General features: G+C 36.4%; 1 protein-coding gene across 2 annotated transcripts in view; it reads left to right on the top strand.

The window, feature by feature from the left end:
• grid2 (glutamate receptor, ionotropic, delta 2) overlaps positions 1–26281 on the top strand; it is a 2157968-nt gene that overhangs the window by 2126182 nt on the left and 5505 nt on the right. The gene's annotated exons all lie outside the window — the stretch shown is intronic.

Genomic DNA, 26281 nt, shown 5'->3' with positions numbered 1-26281 from the left:
ATTATTAAGACATACATGAAAAAACACAGTGACTGAGAGCACCTCAATATGGCACCATTGTCTTGAACAAGTATGCCAACACAAAGTTCTTCATCAAAAAATAGTTAATGAAAATAAACAAAAATAAGACAAAATAACAAAGGTATTTAAAACAATAAATCAATAAGCAGAATAAAATTCCTGTATATCATTTGCCTCTGTTGCTTGTTAGGGGTATTTTGTCAGTTCAATAAAAGTGAAAACATCTGCTTGCAGACTGTGAAGATGATACAACTTTTATCAAGACTTTTAACATGCTACAATAAACATTACTTAATGACTATACATGTATCAAAATACCTATTATGGGGTTGTATATTGCTAGTTGTGAAGTGTGTATCCAAAGCTCTTGATATCAACTATCAAATAGCAGCCAATTCTGTATATGCATATTGCATTCTATGGGAAACATTTTCAGCTACATTATGTTGTTGATCTTATTTGTAAGGATTTGTAAGTGGCACCTCAAAACAATAAATGAGAAAGAATTGAATCTTAGAATTTTAAAAATTTTGGCAGGGAATAGACAAGTACTGTTAGATGGCAGGCATAACTGTAGTCAAGGGGCCGACAAAATGGTCAAATACCAGAAAAAGCCAAGAAGATGTCACCACCATGATGAAAATACATATAAATAATGAGATGTAGATTTTACAAAGACAAAGAATACATGGAAAAATGCTGATATGCTCACTTTACAGATCATAGGATATTGGTATATTGATTAATTAGGGTAGTCAGAAAACAAGGACCCAAGCAGTGTAGTCATATTTCTTGTTAAGCTTATTCTGAAAATAAAGTAATAGTTATATGAAAAAACATGGAATTTTTGAATGAGGTGTTTCTCTTCTGGTGGAGGATAATAGTCTGCAACCAGGCTTTTCCGGCTTTCAAAGAATAATGAGTAATTATACCACTTTACTGCATTATTTACTTAGTAAACTTAAGCAGAGGTGAGTTGGAATCACACAGACTGTTATTATCCACAGCAGTATAGTGTTGTACTGTGTTAGCCATATATTGATACAGGAGAAAGTAAGGTGAAATGACACCTTGCCTGATGAAGGGCCTTAGCTGCCTTAAAAGCTTGCATTTGTAATCTATTTAGTTACCCAATAAAAGGTGTCATTTCACCCTACTTTCTCCTGTAACAGACTGTTTATGTAATTTATAAACAAAGGAAAAAAATTCCTGACATTGTTTTGACAGGTCTGGTATTGTCATATGAGTATAAATAATGCCCATGTCTGAACCTTAGCTTTCCTGGTTCCTCAAACTTGGCTTGTGTTTTCCATATATTTCAACTTGCCCCTTTCTGCTATCTGCAGGTCATCTTCATTTCTCTAACTTCTCTGGCTCTTTCACATTCTGACCAAGTTATAATAACATTCAAGATGAATCCTGAGTAGAAATAGAAAAGTATGAATAACTTTGACATTTGTTTTGAATATTGTAAACCTAAACAACAACTAAATATATTTCCTTTTAAGGAAACTAATTTCATGTGCAGCAGATTCAGAAAGCATTCAGACCTCTTCACTTTCTGTACACTTTATTGTGTTGTAGATTTAATCATAAACTGATATATTTTCAATTTTTGCCTATCAATCTACACTCAATAATCCATAATGAAAAAGTGAAACAGTTTTCAGAATGGTTTGGAAATGTATTAAAAATCAAAGACTGAAACCTCTTGTTTTCAGACTTTTTGCTTTGGCACTCCAAAATTTGGCCCTAGTCTTATAGAAACAGACATACAATTAGTGTCGGATTTAGAGTTGGTGATGCCCTAAGCTATATAAAGTTCGGACATTTCTTGTTAAAATATTACACCAGAAGGTCTCACAAAGCTGCATAACAAAATAGCACCTTAGATCACACAAAAAACTGGAAACATATACAGTATATGCTTTTTATTTCTTTAAAAGTAAGGTATTTAAACTCATGTCGTTTTCTAACCTGCTTAATTCAGACCAGGGTCGCATGGGGTGCTGGAACCTATCCCAGTTAACTTAGGGTGCAAGGCAGGAACAAACCCTGGAATGACCCAGTCTATTGCAGAGCGAATACACATACTGTACAGTATGCACACACTAAACACCCACCATGGTCAATTTAGCTTTGCCAGCTCACCTAACATGCATGTCTTTAGACATTGGAAGGAAACTGGAGCAGACATAAACCCCTGGCCTCTTTACTGAGAGGCAGCAGTGCTGCCACAGCACCACCATGCAGCATGGTATTTAAAGTGAAAATTTCAAATTACTTTCAAATTAATACATTTACTGATTACTTATTTAAAATTACAGCACATAAAAAACACTTAATATTATCAAACCAAAAATAGAATTGTAACATTTTTTGAGGCCCTGAGCTGTAGCTTGTTTTGCTTGTGCCTACATCCAGCACTATGTACAATATATATGTCTGGAGACAACAATTAGTGAATTCTGCGTAAATGTGAGTGGGAACAATTAAAACCACAACATTTCTAAACCAATCCAATGCCTCCTGAAAGTGGAGCTCCAAGAAGAACGGTGATTTAAATAGCAAAGAGTGTTGGTGCTCTGCTCAACATTGTCCAACTAATATCAAGTCAATGATTATAATGGATAAACCCTCCATGACCAAAACATCACATAAAGAGTGACCTAATGTAATACGTACCTTATTAAAGTAAAAATAACTGCATTATTATTATTATTCCCGAAGCAATGGGTGTAAGGAAAGAAGTACACGTACTGGGTCCTTTACACGGCTCTATTGTACAGCCAAACAGAAAAGAGTGTAATGCATATATTACAGTAACATAAACCTATAAATAAAGCATCAACTTGATTAAACATATTTATAAAACACAACAAAATTATCACAGGCATAATGCCTATTTTCAGATTCAAGGTTTGGACAATGATAACATTTAACTCTTTTTTGTGTAGTTTAATGAAGTTGGTGTATTTTACAAAGAAGAACTCCAGAAGAGTACTTTCCTATGTAAACACAGATTTTTAGGGAATTAGGTTTCTGCCTTAAATGTGTCATTCACCTTAATCCAGTTATGTGTGTGCATGTAAACAGGTACAAAGGCACAAAGAAAGAACTGGCAGCTATGTTCGCAAAAAAAATTACTGTACAATATCTATTCATGTTGAAAGGGTTGCTTGCCATCATACTGAATAAAAAGAGGAGAAAAGAGGTGTTGTTATCTTTTGCTTTTAATGAAAAACCAAAAAAAGTAATGAAGGGCTAAATAGGCCGTTAATCATATATTTTTGTACGAAAACATGTGAATCAATGTAGTTCATATGGAAACCAGTGCTATGCATATACAAACGGATATAGTTCACGCACAAACCGATAATATACAGACACAAACCAATATAGTTCATATGAATGAAACAGTATTGTTCACACGCAAACCAATTAAGAATGCACACAAATCGATAGTAAATATTCATAAACCAATAGTGTTCACATGTAAACCAAACATATGATTTATGGCCTAATTAGCCTCTCATACAGAAGAAGTTAATTTTGGTTCACAGTATATTGAATGACACTTCAGCATTATCAAAGACTACAGACGTAGCTGTACAGTTAAGTTAACCAATCTGTCTAATTTTAAATGCCAAACATGCCATACCAGAATATCATTGTAACACTTTAACATGTAGCATATACTGTAAATATAGACCACTGCACCTCACTAAAAACTAGTTGCTATTGTTGTTATATGGAGTGATGCAATTGCCAAAATGACCAAAAGATATATAAATTACTTTACCCCTTGTGTTACCTTAGTGGTTTAACTGTTAGCAGCAATTGTATCTTTTTATTTTCTTTCAATGTCAAGTCATTTGTTCAGTTTCACTTTCAATTTCATTTGCTTCTGTTTTTGGATTGCACCCAAGCTGTATAAAATGTATGGACATGAGGAAATTTGGCGTGTTTTTTGGAAGAAACCCTTTAGTGGCAAATTTCAACTCTATTCACTACAGACTTTTTAATGAGTTGTCCTCAGATGTGTTTTCTTAGTCTAGAATCTGGCCCCGTGAGACTACTCATACCCTGTTTACTTCAATTATCCTTAAGATGATTGTAGAACTTTTTTGAAGTCCACCTGTGATTAGACATACAGACACCTGTGTATATAAGGTCCCACAATTCACATGTAGGACAAAAGCAAACCATGTCCAAGGAAGTATCTCTAGACCTCTGCAATAAAAATATATTGAGTCATATTATATACAGTAGATCAGGGAAAGTGTGTACAGCCATTTTAAAGCTTTGAGTGTTCCTAGAAGAACAGTTGCCTCAATAATTGTGAAATGGAACAATTTTGGAACCACAAAATCTCTTTCTAAAGTTAGCCTTCTTGCCAAACTGAGTAACAAAGCAAGAAGGCCCTTGGTCTTGGCAGTGACCAAAAATCCAATGGCTACTCTAACAGAGGAGGTGACATGATTCAAGCTTTGAAAATTATGAATTGAATTAGTACTGTGGATCGTGTCTTTTACTTTAAAATTAGTTTAACGAGAAAATGGGAACATAGTTGGAAACTTGTTAAAGGTAAACTTCACACAAGCATTAGGAAATTGTTCTTCACACATAGAGCCATAGACACATGGAATAAGTTACCAGGTAGTGTAGTAGGCAGTTGGAATTTTAAGGACTTCAAAACCTTGAGCTGATGTTAATTTAAGAGGAATTAAGTGGATAGCACTGGCAAGATTTGTTAGGGTGAATGGTCTGTTCTTGTCTAAATATTTGTAATGTTTCTAAAACGTTTACAAATCCTTTGCTGAGATGGGAGAACACTTTGCGAGGATGGCCATTTCAGCAGCACTCCATCAATCAGATGTTGCCAGAAAGTATTCAAAAGACTCTGACAGCATGAGAAAAAAAAGATTATCTGGTCTGATAAGACAAACTGAACACTTTGGGCAAAACTCCAAGCACTAGGTCTGACGAAGACCAGTCACTACTCATCAACTGCCTAAAACCATCACTACAGTGAAGCATGGTAGTGGCAACATCATGCTATGAGGGGTCTTCACAGGGAGAGAGACATTGAGAATGGTTAGAATTTAGGAAATGATGAATGCAGCCATTTACAGAGAGATCGTTGAAGAAAATCTGCTCCAGAGTGTGAGTGGCTTCAGACTCAAGTGAGAATTCACCTTTTAGCATGGCAATGGTCTGAAGCATATTGCCAAGACAACTCTAGAGTGGCTCATAGACAAATTTCTGACTGTCCCTGAGTGGCCCAGCCAAACCCCATACTTATCTCTGTAGAACATGTGTTGTGGAGCTGAAAGATGGCAATTTACAGATGCTTCCTATCCAATCTTAATGATATTTGAGAGGATCTGACAGGAACTATGAGGATAAGCTACCCAAGTCCAGATAGATATTTACCCAAGAACACTTAAAGATGTAATTTGCTGCCAAAGGGGGCTCTACAAAGTACTGAATTTAGGGTCTGAATACTTACATGAATAGCCATAATAATAATAATCTTTATTTGTATTAACTTCACATGGAAAGCTGAAAAACACAAAATAAAACAAATAAAAACTCCAGCAAAGGAAATAAGTAAAAATAAAATGAATAGTAGGTAAAATGATTTAAAAAAATAAAATATAATCAGAATATTAATCTGATCAACTAACAAGTCATCTGGCAAACATAAAAATTAAGAAACATTAAGAAATGCTATGCGATAACAATATGTTCTTAAATGAGACTTAAAAATTGCTGCAGAATCATCTGATCTAATGCTTGATGGAAAGCTGTTCCAAAGTCTAGTGGCCATCACACAATATGCTTTCACACCCTTTGCACTTTGACATCTTTTGTCTTTAGTCTAGACTTTGGAACAGCAAGTAGGCTTTGGTCAGATGACCTTAGTGGTCTCATTGTTTGATAGGGTGTCAGCAGTTTCATAACATAATTGGCAATAAACCATGAAAAGCCTTATAAGTAATCAATTAAATTAAAAAATAAATTCTATATTGAATTGGAAGTCAGTGAAATGGTGCTAAAATTGGACAAACATGATCATGGCATTTGGACCTTGTAAGAAGTCTAGAAGAGCTCAAACACTGCATTGTCATAATAATAATTCTGATAATATGGGATAAAAGCATGAATAATCTTTTCAGTGTCTTCAAATGATAATGAAGCCATGACCTGGCAATGTTTATTTATTGGTAAAAACATTTTGTTCACATGACACTCAAAATTCAAATTAAAGTAAAAAAACAAAACAAAAAAACAAACAAAACAAAAAAAAAACCTAAGTTCCTTGACACTGATGTAATGTTAGGTCCTAGGCGACCAAGGTACTGTTGTGGGCTGATTACTTTGATCTCAGTTTTGTCAGACTTCAGTTGTAGAAAATCATTATTAAAAGTTTTATGCCACAAAATTTAAAGAGAATACCATTTGGACTAATGTTTAGAGTCACAAGGAATTTTCAAATGGCCAAAGGATCTTAACAATGTTCAATGTGAGAACCTGTTATAGTAAAGTATTATTTCACCTGATAAGAACCCATATGCTGTACAGTTAGAAAAATAAAACTATAAATCACTCTTAGATAAAAATGTCACCTTCATATAATGGGGTCTGATAGTAAATGTCACCGATTCTGTACAATGTAGGTCATACAGCAAATTGTGTTTGTCTAAGCAGTGCATGACAAAATGCTGGTTTTCCTCTTTTTTGAAAACTTTTAGTCAGTGATGAGTCTATTATATGCTACATGTGAATTGCCTTTATTTACCATTTTGTATTACATTTGAAGTAATGTCTCTGGTATTGTTCACACTGAGTATCTCAAATAAAACAATGCAAGGCAAACACTCAACATTTCAAACCCAAATATTCACTGTAACATTCTTCAAAAACACACCTCTGTGAAACAGGTCTTCCACAAGACTCCTTTTCTTACATATGATTGATATCTCTGTAGAAGTCAAGACGTGTAGTGTGAAGCTGAGCTGACATCCAGTAATTCAGGAGTCTGCAAAATGTTGCTATCCTTGTTATATTTGCGTTGTTTAGCATTAAGCTACATTTATACTGTATGTAAGGGCATGATTTCAATGGTGTACCAGTTTATACAGCAGCATCTTCATTTACACAGCACAACACCAAAATGTTATGTGGTATCTGTCAGTGTTTTCCATAAAGAAGAAGTACTGGTTTGATTAAATATGCTGAAATTTAACTAATTACTAGGACCAGATTCCATCCTCTAGTGCTTAAGGAAGTTCATGAGTACACACTTTGTACATATTTTTTGAAAAAATCTACACAATGAGGAAATTCCTGAAGATTTGCAGCTAGGAAATAATAAGGTAAGGTATTACATGTATGAAGTAAAAATATTAGAAATGAATACACATTGGGTGCACTGAAACTTGAAAGTACACCTTATGTGTAAGGACCTAGTAGACATAGTAGACTCATCACTGTATACATCTAGTCAGTGTACAAAAGCAATTAAGAAAGCTAATAGGATGTTATATATCATGAAATGTGGAGTCTAAGTCAAGGTTTAGGGCTAGGGCAAGGGCAGATATTACACAAATGTTAGGAATTGATTCTTCATGCAAACAATCATTGACACATGGAATAAATTACCAAGTGATGTGGTGAAGAGCAAGATTTTAGAGACCTTTATATATTTACATGATGTTAATTTGGACAATTTAGATCAATACAATGGATACACTTGTTGGGCTGAAATATCTGTTGTTGTCACAATTTTTCCAGTGCTCTAATGAAGCTAAGAATTCAGCACAGTTTTTCTCTCTTAACTGGACCTTAAAACCAATAGTTGCACTTTACCAATGTATCCCGTATTTTAAAAACACTAAAATTATATATTTGTTCAGCTGTTTGTCTTTATATTGTGACCATGTGGGTCTATTCCACTGAGCAACACACAGATTTTTTAATAAATGTCTTATTCTCAAGTTATAGACATGCTTTTGTTTGAAATCACATGTAGGAACACAAGGCATAAAGTAAGCACCAATTACTGTTCTGCTAAAGATTTCAGTCTTCTAGGCTCAGGGAAGACAATGGTTCATTCTTATAAAACAAAGCAAGTCTATTTGCTTTAACTTTCAGCCACTTATACCTTCCCCCAAGTTCTCTGGCTTAAAGAGCTTTTTTTGAGTATGTTACGGTGAAATTTTCTTCAAGGACCACACATGAACTTCCTGGCTTTGAAACAGGATTAATTTTATATCATGGGTCTCCAACTTCTGTTTTGGAGGGCTACAGTTGCTGTTGGTTTTCCTTCCTGTGACTTTCTTAATCATTGAAAATTTTCTATTGTTGATTGACTTAATTTCCATTCATTTTAACTGCCTTGCTTTTTTTTAAGAAGCAGTCCTTTGAATTGCTTGTTTTTTCCTTAAATGGCAGCCAAAACAAAAATGAAATGTGAAGTGAGCCAAAGATGATCAGCTACCTTGAAGCTTCAAACTCAAGCCAGTTCTTATCCAACCACTTTTTTAATTAGAAGCCAATTCCTGTTGTTAATTAAACCTGTTATTTAATTCCATGGCTTTTTGGTGTTTTCATTCTGCCACACCTGACATTTCTAAAACCATTGATTTTTTTTTTTTTCTAAGACCACTGTTAAAATATTTTGTGGACCTGAACAAATCAACATTACTGAAACTTTCACCTTTCCACTGCTGAGGGGCTTGTTTTGTTTTGGACGTGCTCTGTCTCTGGGTATTTCAGAGGACTGGGACTTTGTGAAGTGTGGTTTAACCTCACATGGGAAGTCAAAATCAGGGGTGTGGGGGTACTTGGTGGGAGAGAAAGACCACAAGCTATTTCAAATCTATCCTTTTGATCCTTATATTTATAAGTGTCAACATAACAATAGGATTCATGGGAATATCTCCTGGAAAAGATTGGCAATTAAGGTCTTTTGTAATAATGTGCTATCTTAAATTAAGACTACAAAATGACAGCAAAAGTTCAGAAGCAGGGTCTCCATAACCAAACACTTAACTTTTTGAGCCGGAATGTTAAAGGTCTCAATTTTGAATTAAAGAGAAAGAAAGTATTCTCTCACCTAACAGGTCTAAACGCTAAAATATTTTTACAGGAGACTCACTTATTAAGCAAGGACCAATTTTGGCTGCACAGAGACTGGACTCGCCAAATACTCCATTCCAGCTTTAAAAAGAAAACTAGAGGTGTGGGAATTCTTATACATAGAACAATCTCATTGTAGTATTGGATGTAATATCTGTTCCTGAAGGGCGATATGTGATCAACATGGGTAATTTATTTAACTGTAAAGTGATTTTGATAAATATCTATGCACCCAATGTGCATGATAATGACTTCATCCAAAACGCATTTGTATCCATTCCTAATGCGAACACTCATAAAATTATAATGGCTGGGGACTAACACTAAAAAAACAACTTATCAGAACCCTGGAGATTTCTAAACCCAAACTCAAGAGCATATTCCTTCTACTCACCAGTGAATCACTGTTTCTCAAGAATTGATTATTTCTTTGTTTCTTTTCTATGATTAAATCACTATGCCCCACATACTAATCTCGCTGCTGGTGTCTTCTACTATACTTCTTTTACCAGACGAAAACTGTATAGAACTTACATCTAAGCAAATAGATTTTTTTAGAGGCAAATACATCCTTAGAGGTCTCTGCAGGAATTCCTTGGGAAACTCCGAAGGCCTTCTTAAGATGACAGATTATTTCATATAATTCCCACAAAAATTATTTGGAAACCAAAAAGGTATCAGAACTAATCAGTGAACTTGCCAGAATAGATCAAGAGCATACCAGTTGTCCAAATGAGGCACTTCATAGGAAAAGACAGGTTCTACATACAGAACTCAACCTCTTGACAACAAAAGAAATGGAGCTGCTCATTTTTAAATCAGAACATCATTAATATGAACATGGAAAGAAGGCTAATAACATCTTAGCTCAACAAATCCACAAACAGGAAGTTCACAATGCAATCCCAGCAATTATCAAAACAGACGGAGATAAAATCGTTGACCATAAAAATATAATGCACACATATAGAGACTACTTCCTTATAAATATGTCCTTATATTTTACTCAGCTTAAAGAAGACAAAACACAACCTAATGCGTTTTTGGATACATTACAGATATCACAACTAGATACTCTCATTGCAAAGGAATTGATAAACCAGAATTACTAGATGCTATAAACTCACTTCAGAGTGGGAAAGCAGCAGGCCCTGATAGCTACCCTGATGAATTTTATAAAAAAAATTCTCAAATAAAGTTTGCTCCCCCTTTATTACCAACACTTACAGATGAAAGAGACAATTAAATTCTACCTCAAACTTTTCGCCAAGTATTAATTACTGTCTTTCCTAGGCAAAATAAGTATTTATTACAATGTACATCATACACACCAATCTCACTTCTGAATAATGATGTTAAGATACTCTCCAAAGTCCTAGCTAGAAGGATTGAGAAAGTGCTTCCTTCGGTATTATCACAAGACCAAACTGGATTTATTAAAAGCAGATACTTATCTTCCAATCTCTGACGCCTGTTTAATGTAAGTCTAACACCCTGGACATATTATCATTGGATGCAGAAAAGGCATTTGATATGGTGGAATGGAACTACCTTTTCACTACATTGGAGAATTTTGGGTTTGGCCCTAACATTTGTGTGCCAACTGTATACCAGAACAAAAGCGTGCTCTTTCCAGTGAATTTTCAAGCACACAACATTAGATTAGACACCTTCCCTTTTATCATTACAGATTAGTTTAAATACCTACGGGTAAACATCACAAGTAAACATAAAGCTCTTTATCAACAAAATTTTTCTATCTGCATGAAAAAAATTAAGCAAGACTTGCATAGATGGTCTACCCTTCAAACCACTTTAGCTGGAAGAATTAACACTGTCAAGATGAATATTCTTCCTAAGCTTTTTTTTCTACTTCAGAGCATTCCAATATACATCAATAAATAATTTTTAAAGAAGTTAGATTCAGTCATAACCTCATTTATTTGGAATTCAAAACATCCATGTTTCCAAAGGGCGACCTTACAAAGACTTAAGGCAGAAGGCAGTATGGCTCTACTTAACTTTCAGTTTTATTACTGAGCAGTAAATATACAAGTTATAAAAACCTGGACATTTACACACATAAATTAATATACACAAGCTTGGTCCACAATAGAAATGAAATGCTACAGTACTTTTTTATATTCCTTGCTTTGTACCCCAATAAATAATAGTTATCGACAATATACTAACAACCCAATTGTGCTACATTCACTATGGAATATACATATGGAACCAATGTTGGAAGTACTTCAATATAGAGAGGCTTTTATCTGTCGCATCTCTGCATGATAACCACCTTCTCCCATCTTCTCAAATGTACCCAGTTTTTAGTGTCTGGAAAACATTTGGGATTAAATTACTTAGAGATCTGTACAAAGAAAACATCTTCACATTCTACGAGCAATTACACTCCAAACTTAAATTTCCAGCAACACATTTCTTTCACTACCTCCAAATCAGAAACCTTGCTAAACAAAACCTGCCCAATTTTCTCCACCTCCCGCGTACTTCCATTTCGGAAAAAACTTAAGGCAGACAAGGACAAACAAACTGTAATTGCCTTTACCTCATTATTGGAGCGTAGACTTATCTTGCCAAACTGCAAGATTCCTAACCCACCTCTTTTAAGTCAGTGGGTAACTGATGTTATACATTACTTGAATAAACATTAAAATTGAGGAAGCAGATTCTCTTCCCTTTTTTATTCTATTTTATTCATTTATCTATTTTTTTTTTTCCTAATATGAAAGTTTTATTCTGTTGGCCTTGCTCTCTTTCTCATGGGTGGGGGTTGATTTAATTCAGATCTAGCTTTGTAAAATATTACTTGCTTGTATGGAATGGTATTTGATTTTAATAAATTTAATAAAATGCTATAAAAAAGAATACAATTAAGGTAGCAAAAAGGGTGAATTAATTTGAATTTTACAAAAGATTTAAATGCAATGACAAAAATACATTTATTATAAACATAAATCACAGACTGTTATACTATTCTGAATGCATAATAAGAAAAGGCAAAATGCTTCACTGATTGTGAAACTGGTTGGAAACAAAAACCTGCAGCTACAGGAGGCCTCCAGGATTAAATATGGAAACCAATGATTTAGACAATAAACAACATTTAAGTAAAGAAAGTATTGTTTATAGGAAAAATTGTTTAAAAATGTAATGCCTTGTTTTGTGCATTAACGAGAACCCCTTTGTAATGGCGATTTAACCAAAAACATTTTAAGTCACATGTCAATGTAGTTTGCCTTCACCTGACATCAATTAAAGTGACAATGATAGCTATAAAATCAAATTATCTGTTCCTTTAGGATATCCCTGACAGTTGATTTGTTGCATAGTGCAATGATTATAGTAGCACAGAAGAATCTTCCAAAATAAGTCTTTTTCTTAAAAATCACAGTTGCAGAGAGGAATACAAAAGACTTAGCATGTATTATGAAATAGTGTAAAAGCATTATTAAATGTAAATAAATATGGCACCACCAAACAATTGTAAAATTTGAAGTATCCTCATCCAAAAAACTATCAACAATAGCACTGGCAGCATCATACTATAGTGAAGTACTCTTTAGTGAAGACACGGCTCCGGTCACAATAGATGCAAAAATTACTATATCAAAATATCAAGATATGTTAATAAGAAAATCCTGCCAGAGAACTGAAGTTAGCGGCCCACTTGGCCAAGTATTAGATTTACAAAATAAAGTATTTAGACTCACTTAAAGAGGACTGTACACAGAGGTTCCTTTCACAATCTGACTGAGTTGGAACTTTTCTACAAGGAAGAATAAGATAAAATTGCAAATTTCATGTCTGCTAATTTGGTAAAGACCTGTCGAAATATACTCACTGCCTTAATCTAAGCAAATATACTTCACAGAGTAGTAATTAAAGCTTCTGCATATGTATGAAATTTAGGCATTTATTTAAAAATATTTTTGCAAAAATGAATCAATTGATTTGCTCAATATATATCCATTTTTGAACCTGCTTCTGAACTAGAGGCATTTTGCCACTTAAATGTTGTTAATTAAAAAATCTAAATAAAATAAAAAAAAATCCAACGTAATTTGCCTTAATTTCATCCTTTACATCAGCAAAAGTAAACATTTTGTTGAGGGTATATAGATGTAATTGTGGATATACATATCTTACATATTTGTGGTTTTGCATTGTCAATGTAAAATACTACTACCACTATGAACTACTACTACTACTAATAATAATAATGCAATATAAGTATTTTTAATGTAATATTAATGAAGAAGTTACATTTTTTATTTAAAAAATTCAAACGTGTTATAAGAAAATCTTTTGATATATCGTTATTACATTCCCGGGGTGATTTAGATTTTACCTTTTTTTTCTTTTAATATGGCACACAAGTGAATATTTATATTTATTTAAACTATTTAGCTGCTTGTAACAGAAAAGTATTGGAAATGCCTCTACATTGCTGATTAAATTGTTTTTGAACTGAGTTTAATTTGATTACAAGTTACATTTTAACAGATTTTCTATGTGTAGTCTTCCCTCTAGTGGCCAACTACTTTAACTTTAACCACTGCATTTCAAGGAGGAAAACACAAGTCTCCTTTAAAATACAGAATTGACATATACTGTTCAAAGAATTAAAGGAACACTTTTTAATTAGAGTATAGCATCAAGTCAATGAAACTTCTGGGATATTGATCTGGTCAGTTAAGTAGCAAAGGGGGTTGTTAATCAGTTTCAGCTGTTTTGGTGTTAATGAAGTTAACAACAGGTGTACTAGAGGGGCAACAGTGAGATGACCCCCAAAACAGGAATGGTTTAACAGGTGGAGGCTAGACAACAGCACCTGAACAGGCTAGACAACAGCACCTTGACTGCCATTAGGTATCAGGATGAAATCCTTGGACCCATTGTCAGATCCTGTGCTGGTTCAGAGGGAACCTGGGTTCCTCCTGGTGCTCAACAATGTTCGGCCTCATGTGGCGAGAGTTTGCAGGCAGTTCCTAGAAGATGAAGGAATTGATACCATTGACTGGCCCCCACACTCGCCTGACCTAAATCCAATAGAACACTTCTGGGACATTATGTTTCGGTCCATCCGATGCCAGGTTGCACCTCAGACTGTCCAGGAGCTCAGTGATGTCCTGGTTCAGATCTGGGAGGAGATCCCCCAGGACACCATCCATTGTCTCATTAGGAGCATGCCCCGACTTTGTCAGGCATGCATACAAGCATGTGGGGGCCATACAAACTACTGAGTACAATTTTGAGTTGCTGCAATGAAATTTCGGGAAAATGGACTAGCCTGCCGCTTCATTTTTCACTTTGATTATCGGGTTGTCTTTGAATTCAGCCATCTGTAGGTAGATAGTTTTCATTTCCATCAAACACATTGTGGCATCCTTTCGTTCCTAACACATTACTCAATCCACATCAGTATAGAAATCCAGCATGATTTTTTTCCCAAATTGAGATCTGATTTGTTTTCAAAGTGTTCCTTTAATTTTTTGAGCAGTTTATTTTGATAAAACAACAAATATTTTTACAGTTTCTTGCAAATTATGTTGAACATTTAGTGATTTCACCATGCAGACTACAATGAACATTCAGTGTGTTATCTAAATTAGCTGAATATTAGGAAATACGTGAAATATTCTACTGTTGAAAACTAAACCACTATAGCTGGGCAGCACTGTACCTTTACTCTTAAAAAATATCGATTTTTTTAATGGCACTTTATTGGGTTGTGTGATCCATAGTAGCTTAGTAGCGTTTCAGCTTGACGAAGAGCAATTTAAGTCTTGGAAAGTGTCATATCAGTGTGATTCTTCGGGCATAGAAAAGGTTCCTAATATTGGACAAAACAGAAAACTTTACTACTTAGTAGGATATTGGCACATAAAGAAAACCTGAGCTTAATCTGTGTTATTGTATGAAGAAAGAGTCTTTTTAAAATTACGAATCCAATGGTATTTCATAAATCTGTTATCTCTTTGTGCCTTTGTACTTATTTATTGTTATGGAGTTTTTTTACTGGAAACTTCATGTGAATGTTTTTTTATGAACCAAAAAATTTTTCCTCTATGGCATTGCTCTTAAGAACCACTTTTGCACCTTTACTTTAAAGAGTGTACTATGGCTGTCTCACCCATGTTTTAAGCAAGAGACTTATTTAAGAATAAGTCCTCTTGATGTTTTTATCTTTTTCTGGAGTTATTCTGTAAATTCTGCAAATTGGGCTTTTTCATTTGTATACTGATTGTATTTCATTTTAAAGACAATGTAAAATATTCTTAACTACTTGCGCTGCTGTATTTTATCTGCAATAGAAATATTATCCTGCAGTATCCTCAGTTATTTTTTGTCCAACGTCCTTTTACTTTAACCTACTGGCAGCATCTGCCATCTTTCCTCAGCTTGATTCACTACAAGTACAGTGTCGCAATGGTTCCCTCCAGTGTGCCCCCATCCGGTTTTAGAAATAAATGCACAGTTGCAAGTTCCATATGATGCATTTGGTACACCGCATGGGCACTTGTGTATGTATGACAATGATGAGATGTTCTTCTTGCAATGTGTTTGTGTGCAAAGAAAATTCAACAACTGAAGTGAAATGTGATACATGTGCAAATCCTGCAGGGGATGAAAGTGTGACTGGTGGAGAATAAGCAATGGAGAAAGTGGATCAGGTTTATTTTCAGATAGTTCTAGACTGTGTCATACTATTCAGTAATATGGTATTAAATTACATGAAAATGTGTACAATTTAAAATTATTGTAATATTTTTTATATTACAACCTCAAAACATGCATATAAGTAGCCATTTTAACACTGGTGCATAAAGTACACCGTACAAGTACTTAATAAGTTGAGAAATGGTGCGAAGAGTAAAGAGATAAAAAACTGTGTCTATATCCATTCTCATATTTGGTTACACTGATTTAAATGTGGAAAAGAAAGTGTATTTTAAGAATAATGAATGAAAAAGGCTTATTACAAGAGCCATAATAAGAGTCGATCTGAAATCAACTGCCCAGTGACTCAGTACAGAGGGGAAACATAATGTCAAAGGTCATAATGTTGCTGTTTCAAAGTTATTGTTAACTATAATATGGCAGAGTTTGTAAAATGCCCCCTTTGCAAAAAAGCACTGAAACCATGAGCCAAAAAGTCATCACTACTAGACATTCTTCATTCAAAGGTTGGGAATACCAGCTCTTTGACATTAGCACTATAATCTGTTTCAGAATTATATATTGTAGAGAAAAGCCAAGCAAAATGACACCTTTTATTGGCTAACTAAAATTCTCAAAAACAGTCCTGGGATACCCAAGTGGCTGCATTTTTTCTGCTAACTTTAGAATTAATAAGTCATTCTTGCTACGTATTAAACTTCATGTTTAATGACTTGGAGTTCTTCAGCTGACAATGTGCAGCATGAAAGACCATGCACATTTGGAGTATTTTTAATGCATTTTAATGTACATTTGCTACCTTTTTTATTATATATAGATAGGAGCAATTTTCAAAGAGCAGAGCAGACAATGTCTTTCCTCAGCTGCATGTATACTAAGCAGCAGAAGCTTAAATACGCAAAATAAAATATGAGAGCAAAAACTTAATAAGCAGAATCAGTAAACTCTCTATGAAACATCCATCCATCCATCATCCAACCCGCTATATCCTAACACAGGGCCACAGGGGTCTGCTGGAGCCAATCCCAGCCAACACAGGGCGCAAGGCAGGAAACAATCCCCGGGCAGGGCGCCAGCCCACCACAGGGCACACTCTATAAAAGATCAAAATTTTCAAATAAAGTAAATAAGTATGAGTTAAACTGTTAAATTTGGTTCATGAGCATTTTAATTTTATTTCATGTCAAAATGTACTAATGGTACAAAAATGTGTTCTGTCATTTCACTCTGAAATTTAATCTAATTTCGTGTCAGGGTTCTTTTAGTCTACTTTGGAAGAACAGGGTATAATCCAGGAGCAAACCTCTTAGAACAAATACACATGCACACTGCCCACTATACTGCACATGCACACAAATGCACACTCATTCATACATGGCAGGTTTACCATGGCCAATTGGTCTAATATGCATGTTCTTTGGGATGATGTGCAGGGAATATGCATACTTCACATACACAGACTCAGCATGCTTGATTTGGGATGTACCAATCCTAGAAAATAATGTTAACAGCTGTATAAGGCATATAAAACTAGTAAGTTCAGTGCTAAGCATAGGACATGAGATTAACAGCTTGAAAAAAATATTAGGAGGGCTAAAAGACAAAAACGACCCAATTGATCATGGGGGGGAGAGATGAGCTAGAATATAAAGACAGTGGAATAGCAAATGCTTTGAACTTGACTTTTTTGACGTTTGTATGTATAAAGAAATCAATAACCTCCCAAAAGTAAAAGGGGAACAAATGAAGTACTTATTGACTTGAAAATTGTAGATAGAGAAGTACTGCATAAATAGGTTACAATCTAACCAAACCTTGCAGAGGAATAGCAAATGCACAAACAGGAGAGTGAAGTAAAAGACACATGTTCGTCTTTTTAAATGTAAACCTTATGCTAGCCAAAAGTAAACCTTATGCTAGCATAAAGTCAATGAAACTTATGGGATATTAATCTGGTCATTTAAGTAGCAGAGGGGGTTGTTAATCAATTTCAGCTGCTGTGGTGTTAATGAAATTAACAACAGATGCACTAGAGGGGCAACAATGAGATGACCCCCAAAACAGGAATGGTTTAACAGGTGGAGGCCACTGCCATTTTTCCCTCCTCATCTTTTCTGACTGTTTCTTCACTAGTTTTGCATTTGGCTACAGTCAGTGTCACTACTGGTAGCATGAGGCGATACCTGGACCCTACAGAGGTTGCACAGGTAGTCCAACTTCTCCAGGATGGCACATCAATACGTGTCATTGCCAGAAGGTTTGCTGTGTCTCCCTGCACAGTCTCAAGGGCATGGAGGAGATTCTAGGAGACAAGTAGTTACTCTAGGAGAGCTGGAGAGGGCCATAGAAGGTCCATAACCCATCAGCAGGACCAGTATCTGCTCCTTTGGGCAAGGAGGAACAGGATGAGCACTGCCAGAGCCCTACAAAATGACCTCCAGCAGGCCACTGGTGTGAATGTCTCTGACCAAACAACCAGAAAGACTTCATGAGGGTGACCCAAGGGCCCCATGTCCTCTAATGGGCCCTGAGCTCACTGCCCAGCAGCATGCAGCTCGATTGGCATTTGCCATAGAATACCAGAATTGGCAGATGCACCACTGGTGCCCTGTGCTTTTTACAGATGAGAGCAGGTTCACCCTGAGCACGTGGCAGAAGTGAAAGGGTCTGGAGAAGCCATGGAGAACATTATGCTGCCTGTAACATCATTTAGCATGAGCAGTTTGGTGGTGGGTTAATGATTGTCTGGGGAGGCATATCCATGGAGGGTCACACAGACCGCTACAGGCTTGACAAAGGCACCTTGGCTGCCATTAGGTATCAGGATGAAATCCTTGGACCCATTGTCAGACCCTATGCTGGTACAGTGGCTCCTGGTGCACGACAATTCCTGGCCTCATGTGGTGAGAGTATGCAGGCAGTTCCTGGAGGATGAAGGAATTGATACCATTGACTGGCCACCACACTTTCCTGACCTAAATCCAATAGAACACCTCTGGGACATTATGTTTTGGTCCATCCAATGCCACCAGGTTGCACCTCAGACTGTCCAGGAGCTCAGTGATGCCCTGGTCCAGATCTGGGAGGAGATCCCCCACAACCCCATCTGTCATCTCATTAGAAGCATGCACCGATGTTGTCAGGCATGTATACAAGAACACAGTGGCCATACAAAGTGCTGCGTACAATTTTGAGTTGCTGCAATTAAATTTTGGCAAAATGGACTAGCCTGCCACATAATTTTTTCACTCTGATTTTTGGGGCGTCTTTGAATTCAGGGCTCTGTAGGTTGATCATTTTCAATACCATCAAACGATGTGGCATCCTATCGTTCCTAACACATTACCCAGTCTATATCAGTATAGATATCCAGGAGGATTTCTTTTTCCCATTGAGATCTGATGTGTTTTCAAAGTGTTCCTTTAATTTTTTTGAGCAGTTTATATATATATACCCACACTTCGCAGCGGAGAAGTAGTGTGTTAAAGAAGTAATGAAAAAATAAAAGGGAACATTTTAAAAATAACGTAACATGATTGTCAATATACAGTAATTGTTTTGTGTTATGAGTGTTGCTGTCATCAAGGATTTGATTATCATTATTTCTTTCAATCAGGGTCGTATTTGTAGGATGTGTTGTGTTCAAGTTACATTCCGTGTTTGTCAATCGTTGTAAAGATAACAGGTTTCATTCATCGATTCGTTTCTTACTGCATCAATAAACAGCTCGTCTTCTTCTTTATCTGAGATATGACACACTGCATGCATGGGTTTTTTTTACACTGTCTTCCTTTAGCGGGACATTGACTTTTTCCACCGTGTGCTTTGTTTCCGCAGTAGCTGCACTTATGAATATGCTTGTATGTATCACACGTTTCATATTTTTTTGCTGCCTTCTCAATTGTGTAATTCAGTTTTTGTTCAGCACTCTTTGGAACTGTTGCTTTTTGTCTGTGCACTGCATCATTTCATGTGAGCCGCCCGGTGTACATGCATCGAAGGTTCACAGCTGTGCTGGTGCCATCTCGTGCGATGTCCACGGCTGTATTTAATGTTAGCTAAGACCCGGCACTTAAAATTTTCTCTCGCAGTTTTGCTGAGTTTGTGCCAAACACCACCCTGACCATCTCATCTTCCTCTGCATAAGCACAGTCCTTCACCCGTGAATATTTAGCGCCAATGTTTCTATTGGATTGCCACTGACGGACGGCCTTATATGGGCAGGCACTAAATTACGTGGGAGGCGTAACTCCGCCTCCCACGGGCATCGAGCAGAAGTCTATTATAGTATATGGATGAAAAAATAGGTTCCAGTTATGACCATTACGCGTAGAATTTCGAAATGAAACCTGCCCAACTTTTTTAAGTAAGCTGTAAGGAATGAGCCTGCCAAATTTCAGCCTTCTACCTACACGGGAAGTTGGAGAATTAGTGATGAGTCAGTTAGTCAGTCAGTGAGTGAGTGAGTCAGTGAGGGCTTTGCCTTTTATTAGTATAGATTACATTCCAAATTTAACATTCCAGCTACACATTTCTTTCACTATCTTCAAATTAGAAACTTTGTTAAACAGAACCTTCCAGATTTTCCTCATCATGCACCCTCATCCATGCTAGAAAAAATATTGCTCAAATTAAGGATTTAGACACCATCTCTACAATATATAAAATCATTTTACAATCCCTCCCTTTCAAAGATCCAAGAGGACACTGGGAAAAAGATCTCTCAATTAATATATCAGAAAAGGAGTGGAAAGTAGCAATGCAGAGAATTCACTCAAGCTCCATATGTGCAAAGCATACAATTATACAACTCAAAATTGTATATCGAGCACATCTGTCTCGACTAAAACTCTCCAAAATGTTTCCAGGGCATGATCCAACCTGCGAACGCTGCAACCTAGTCCCAGCCTCACTGGGTCACATGTTCTGGGCCTGCACCAAATTAACATTATTCTGGACGAAAATTTTTAATTACCTTTCAGACAGCCTTGGTTTCATAATCCCTCCTAACCCATTAACAGCTGTGTTTGGGGTTCTTCCAGATGTGTTTAAAGTGGAGAAAGATTGCATTCACTACACTTTTGGCACGCAGACTTATTCTGATAAACTGGAAGAACCCAAACTCTCCTCTTTTAAGTCAGTGGGAAACTGATGTATTATACTATTTGAAATTAGAAAAAAATCAAATACTCAGAGGATCCGTACAGACTTTTTTCAAAACATGGCAGGATCTAATCAGTAATATTTTAAAATAAGCTCATAAAGCACAGAGAATTTATTGATTTAGGTATGTTTACAAGCCTTAAATTTCACGCCGTTTGGCTTGCTTTCTCTCTCAGGGGTGGGGATTGATTTGTCCTTAAATCGATTTTTCTTTTTGTAAAATCTTGATTGATTTGTATGGATTGCAATAAAATTTAAAAAAAAAAGAAAAACTAATAGGAGTTAGTTTGAGGGAGTTTGAGCTTAAGTTATATAACACACTTGTGAGGCCTCACATGGAGTACTGTATTCAGTTCACGTCTCCATATTACAAATTTCATATATCCGTAATGTGTATTAAATCCAGAGATGTGTGACAAGGGTGATTCTACGACTAAGAATTATGGGCTTTATGGAGAGTCTGACGGAGATTAATCTTTTAAGAAAATGGAAATTAAAAGGGAACATGACTGAAGTGTTTTTAGTTATGAAAGTAATTAGTAAAGTGGATCCCAGTTAACTACATTACAACAAGAACACTAGGACATGGTTTGAAACTTAAACACATATTTAACACCAAAAGAATCTTCCAAAGAATCATAGACACATGAAATAAATGACCTAGTAGTGTGATACAGATCTACACCTTCATATCTCGACTTGATGTTATTTTGGACAACCTAGGTGAAAAGATGGACAAGCTTGTTGTGCAGAATTGCCTGTTCTTGTCACAATTTTTCTAATGATCTAATGTTAATTAATAACCATAATACTTTATTTCATTGTCATAATAGAAGAATACAAAAAAGTACAAAATAAAGATAAAAAATAATCAGTTATAACAATGGCACACTGATGTAAGGGATACTTCTTAGTTAAAAAATAATAATTCATAAGTAATGAATTACTTATCCATAATGCATGCAGCATGTAGTTGTAAAGAAAGTCTGTTGAAGGTAAGTGAAAAGGTCCAGACCGAATAGAACTAAAGAGCATTTACCTTATGCTTGTATCTGTCTGTCACAAATCACTTCTGACAGTCTTCTCCCCCACTCCACCTACCTCCACTCTCTTCTTCACCTCTCTTCCACACTCCCCATTACTCTGTACTGTTGATCCCAATTATTTAAACTCATCCACCATCAGTAACTCTACTCCCTGCATCCTCACCATTCCTCTGACTTCCTTATCATTCACACACATTTATTCTATCTTGGTCATACTTCCACCTCTCCAGGGTCTCCTCAACCAGCTCCCGACTCTTATCACAATATCATCTGCAAACATCATAGTCTAATCTCCTCTGTCAACCTGTCCATCACCATTGCAAAAAAGAAAGGGTTCAGAACTGATCCCTAATGTAATCACACTTCAACCTTAAACGCATCCATCACCCCTACTGCAGACGTCACCACTGTCTCACTTCCCTTGTACATATCCTGTACCATTCTTGCATACTTCTGTGCCACTCCCGATTTTCTCATACAATACCACAACTTTTCTCTAGGCACCTTGTCATATGCTTTCCCTAGGTCCACAAAGACACAATGCAACTCTCAGAGCAACTATTGCATCTGTGGTGCTCTTTCCTGGCATTAAACCATACTGCTGCTCATTAATCATTACCTTACTTCTTAACCTAGCTTCCACCATCCTTCCCATAACTTAATGCTTTGGCTAATCAATTTTAGCCCTCTTTAGTTACTACAGTTCTGCACATCACACTTATTCTTAAAAATCGAAAATGTCATACCAATACACTTCTCCACTCTTCAGGCATCATCCCACTTACCAAGATTGCACTGAACAATCTGGTTAACACTAGAATTACCAAACCCTTCAAAAAAACTTGTAAATCCGGCCCACCTTAAATCCCTTTGCACCTCTCCGCCAGCGTCTTTTCTCTTGTAAATGTGTTGATAAGCACAAGCAGCATGCAGCCTTGTATACCATCCCCCTCACTGCCGCAGAAAGGGCAAGAGGTTCTCCCAGTTCAAGCCTTGATTATCTTGAAGTGAAATGCTGGAGTTTTAGAGGGGAAATAACAGATTGTTATTTGGAATACATACATTTCATGTGTGTTCTGTGTCTTTAACAATCTATGTAAACACATTGTTAAAACAAACGTTTTTCATGTTTTAGTAATAAATGACAAAATGTCGACATGAACTGTATAATGTGTGAAGGCTGAAATCCAAATGTCAAATAAACACTTTCACAAAAGGTGCAACTGCAATACTACAGCTTCTGTGGTGCAGCGGTAAGTACTGCTGACTTGTAATCAAAAAGCCACGGATTTGATCCTAGATGTCTTGCAAGTTTACCTTTTTGAGTAATAAGCTGCTCTTATTTAATATTATACAATAAAACATACATTTGATTTGCGTCTGTAACAGCCAGTATAAATTTATAGTACTTGTAAAAGTTAGGATTTTTTGTCACTTTTATTCTGTCAGTCACAATCACGATACAACCCCATGAGACACTGTTCGTTTTTACTTGAAACTGGGAATAACTATAGATGTGAATGGTGTTTTGAGACAATGGTACTGAAAATTCTCTGATCTGGTGGGATAAAAGCTGACACACAAACGCTGGTGAATCTGCCTTCTTCGTATCTCACTGTCACTTGAATTTCCATATTCTGAACACACTCTGCTCGCTTTTGAGTGTGTTTCCATCATTATCCTTAGCACCCTAACCTGCTGCTCATCTTTCCTAGCTCGGTCCTTCTGTCTAGACAATCAGTACAGTTCCTGTTCTCTCTTTTTAGTGTCCAACCTCTCATACATGTCATCTTTTGCCTCCATCTCCTCTCTTTTCACCTTACGTCTTATCTCCTTGTACTCCTGTCTACTTTCTTTATCTCTCTGACTTTCCCAGTTTTTCACCAACCTCTTACTCTGTATACTCTTCTTTACTTCTCCATATGCATTCCATCACCAGGTTTCTTTGTCCTCCTTTCTCTGTCCAAATATCACACCAAACACCCTTCTAGCTTTCTCCCTTACCACTTCTGCTGTAGTTGCCCAGCTATCTGGTAACTTTTCACTGCTACCTAGTGCCAGTCTTACCTCCTCCCTGAACTCCACCCTAAAGTCTTCCTTTTTCAACTTCCACCATGTGATCCTTGGCTCTGTCCTCACTCTCCTCCTCTTTTTGCTCTCCAACATCATCCTATAGACCACCATCCTGTGCTACCTAACTATACTTTCTCCTGCCACCACTTTGCAGTCACCAATCTCCTCTAGACTGGCCCTCCTGCACAGGATATAATTCACCTGTATCTTCCTCCACATTTGCACATCACCCTGTGTTCCTCCCTCTTAAAATATGTATTCACCACAGCCATGTGCATCCTTTTCGCAAAATCCACTACGATCTGACTTTCTGTATTTCTCTCCTTGTCACCATACCTACCCATTGCCTCCTCATCTCCTCTGTTCCCTTCAGCAACATGTCTGTTGAAATGCACTCCTATCATTGCTCCCTCTTCCTTGGGTACAGTCTTCACCAATTCACCCAACTCACTCCAGAAATATCCTTTCCCACCCATCGTACACCTAACTGGTGGGAAATATGCACTAATAACATTCATCATCACACTTTCAATTTCTATCCTCAAAATCAACACTCTATTTACCTCCAAAATATTCATGACATCCTGTTCTTCAGGATAAGCCCTACCCCATTTCTCCACCCATCTGCACCATGGTAGAACAATTTGAACCCACTTCTGATACACCTGACCTTACTCCTCTTCCATTTGGTCTTTTGCATGCACAATATATCAGCCTTCCTTCTCTCCATCATATTGGCTAATTCTCTCTAATGTTGAAAAACAGTAATAAATATTTTGCTTCAATTAATCCATAATTGCTTAACCACCTGCACCCTTATTTCAAAGTTGTTTGGGTATGATGCAATAAATCCACAGGCATAACAAAAGCAATAATGCTATTTTTACAAACCTAAAGTTGTCATCTTTCAAATAAATCATAAGTTTCCATGTTGTCTGCTCCCTTTCATTATTAAAATATGTAATTTGCACACGTATACCCTGAGGCAAGCAGTGTGTTTTAGCTGAGTTAATCTGATTTTATGAAATATCCCACCTATGCTGAGCCTCATTCAGTGAAAGGCTCATTACCATTGGAAGACTGATTTTAAGGGCATTCTAATGATGTATAGTTGTCTATGATAGGATTTGTACTACATGTCACAGCTGTGCATAACAAAGACAACAAATATAGTGCCTATGAATCAGCTCATCTTTATGTACCATTAAGCATTATTAAACACAAAGCTTCAGTAAGATTCTGAGCAAAGTTTTGACTTTATTGAGAACAACATGTTTGATGAAGGACTCAAGGGTATGCTTAATTTGTAAGTACTGCTTAGTATGACTTTACAAGTTCAATTACCGTAACTGGTGGGTGTCTGCTGCACATTCTCCCTATGTTAGCTTACTTTTGACTTGCAGCAGGCCGTCACTGACTCTGGAGCATTTTAAACTTGTTCACAGAATAATCTGGATAATACTGTCAGTGACGGCCTCCTGCAATTCAAACGCTGAGAAACACTGGTTTACATGTATGTGCCTGTATGACTAGCTTAGGGCTGCCTGTTTCTTGTCCTGTACCCAGGGCTGCCAATAATGTCACTGTCCCCACCCCCATAACCTAGCGCTGGAAGAAGCTGGTATGAAAATGTATGAAAAAGCAGGGGATGATGGGTAAATTGTAACACAATAACACCAATTTATTACACTAAATATAATCTTCCTCTGTGTCTAGAGGTAAATAAAATTGTTCAAAGGACTGGCATGAAAAATAATTTTGAAAGTAAAGGAAAGGTTTGGATGACTACATAATTATATATTAGGGGTTACAAATTGTTGCTTCAGAGTGATATAAAGTATTTGTGCATATACCACAACTTTTGCAACTGCAGTACTTGTTTTGAGAGACTGTTTAGGTGCAAGAGACCAAATGTTTCCAAAAGGGGCCACATGTTTCCAAAAATGGGGACACTTTATGTCAAACAGTGTAACTTAGCAGTGCTATAGGATGTGACACCCAAACTTGGTATAGTGATAGCTGACCGAAAGGGGCACAAAAGAAAAAATTACATGGTTGTGCATAATAAAATGTCTTGGCTGTAAAATTCAGGATTTTTGAGAGTCATCAGTAAAACACCATTTTCT

This window comes from Polypterus senegalus, chromosome 4 (assembly GCF_016835505.1).
Source record: "Polypterus senegalus isolate Bchr_013 chromosome 4, ASM1683550v1, whole genome shotgun sequence".
In the NCBI taxonomy this organism is placed as follows: domain Eukaryota; kingdom Metazoa; phylum Chordata; class Cladistia; order Polypteriformes; family Polypteridae; genus Polypterus; species Polypterus senegalus.
Note: the sequence above shows the minus strand (reverse complement) of the source record. Positions and strands in the feature narration are given on the sequence as shown.